Source organism: Neophocaena asiaeorientalis, unplaced genomic scaffold (genome assembly GCF_003031525.2).
Source record: "Neophocaena asiaeorientalis asiaeorientalis breed wild unplaced genomic scaffold, Neophocaena_asiaeorientalis_V1.1 scaffold464, whole genome shotgun sequence".
Taxonomy (NCBI): Eukaryota; Metazoa; Chordata; class Mammalia; order Artiodactyla; family Phocoenidae; genus Neophocaena; species Neophocaena asiaeorientalis.
The window spans coordinates 281,209-283,455 of NW_020174569.1; positions in this window are offsets into that span (position 1 = coordinate 281,209).

Here is a 2,247-nt window from a genome sequence, read left to right on the forward strand (position 1 = left end):
CTTTTCTTTCTTTCTCTTCTTTCTCTTCTTTCTTTTCTTTCTTTCTTTCTTGCTTTCTTGCTTTCTTGCTTTCTTCTTGTTACTTGATATTATAGCAGAGTTTTTAAAAATTTTTATTGAAATATAGTTGATATACAATATTATGTTAGTTTCAGATGTACAGCAAAGTGATTCAAGTATTATATAAATATATATATTCTTTTTTTTCATTCTCTTCCATTATAGGTTATTACAAGATGTTGAGTATAGTTACCTGTGCTCTACAGTAGGACTGTCTTGATTTTGTGTTTTAAAAGCGAGAATATTTTATATTAACTTTGAAAGTTCACTAAATAGTAGAGGTAGTCTATTTACAGCAATAGAAGCTAGGTGAAATGCAGTTGAAGTGAGAAGTTAGAATGACTGGAAAAGAATAAGGACAAAAATGGCACATAAGCCAGGGGAGTTGAACATTTCAATAAGGGAGTTAAATGTCATATACTATAAAGGGGATGAAAACTGAGAAAAGGACTTTGGATTTGGCTAGTAGAAAGTATGTGATAAATCTCCAGTTCTGTTATCTGGCTTTACATTACCAACATATGAGGGACTGTGCCCCAATGCCAGCTTTACAAGCTGAATCTAAATTTGAATATTTTTCAAATTACAGGCCAGCACTAAAAGATGTTATGTGTGGACTTTTTTACTTGTCACTGGAAATGAAATTTCATAGAGTCCTATTATGGTACCATGTAATCTTTTGTCAGGTCTAAAAGATTATTTAGCCTTTCACAGTGATTGGGTGCTTGGAAAACTATGGTTTATATGTCTATTTTTAGTTTTTGCATGTCACTGTATTAGTTATCTGCTGCTGTAAAACAAATTACTGCAAACTTAGTGACTTAAAACAATACACATTGACTTCCTATTCCTCTCCAACATGCTAAAAGGTTGGAAATTGTCTCTCCTATATTTACAACAAGAAAAAAGCTGTACAAATTGAAAACCAACAACTTTTTTTGGACTTTTCAGAGAACTGAGTTCATTCAGTAAACTGCCACTCAGAAACTTGGAGTGACAGGTGAATCCAGAGAGGCATACCCAAGATCTGCTTTACCTGGAACAGAAGGTATAAACTGTTAGGAACAGTGGTGATTTTGTTGAATTGCTAGAGGTTTAGTGTGGACCAGCATGAAAGTGAGAAACTTCTGGTTTTAGAGGGGTTCTCAAACTTACATGGACTTTACTTCCAGGAAGCCTACCATATTTTCATGATGAAGATCTGAGAAATATCCCTTGTTGATCTGGCAGTGGGAGAAGAAGGAAGAGTAATCTTTGTGAAAAGCAATCCGAACCTTCTCCATAATAGAGGTCCAGTCTCCAGGGAAAAAATTTTAGCAGACGCATGTCCCAGAGCTGTGAATGAAGAGCATTTACCTCATTCCAGCCCTCAAAAGCTTCCTGTCTCACCTGAGGGGAAGCTACACAAAAAGAAACATTTGTCAAGGTCACTGACCAGACATACACACCCATGAAAAGACTGAGATCTAAATGAAAGATTGCAGAATTGCCCTCTCCCCAACACTTTACCATAATCACCCCAATAGGGCTCCAGAATAATAATAACAGATTATATTTGATTGAGCTGAGACACAGACTGTTTCTGAGGAAGAGTACTTAGGGAATCCCCCAAACAGGAGACAAAAACAAAAATGCTAGGGAAATTGAAACTTCTGGCACCTACAGCTATATAAAAAATTAAACAAAGCCCAATTATTAGCCAGATGAATGTAAATCTTTACATTAGAGGTCTGTTTACCTCAGTTCCTATTGCTCAATAACATGCCTAGCTTTCAACAAAAAACCACAGGGCACCCTAAAAGCCCAGAAAAAACAAAGTTAGAAGACATAAAACAAGCATGAGAAGTCCGACTCAGATATGACACAGATGTTGGAATTAACAGACAGGAAATTTTAAAATCTATGATTACATGAAGGGATCTAATGGAAACAAACATACAAAATACAAGAACAGATAATGTAAATAGATAAATGGAAATTCTCAGAAAGGATCTGAAGGAAAATGGTAGTAATTATATATGTATGTATAAAATATGCATATAAAACAAATGAATATATATTATATATATATATAAATATAATGAATCATGCCTATGATGAGTTCATTAGAAGACATGATACAGCTGAGGAAAGAATCAGTGTGTTTAATGATGGGTCTAAGAAACTTCCCAAAATGAAATGCGAAGA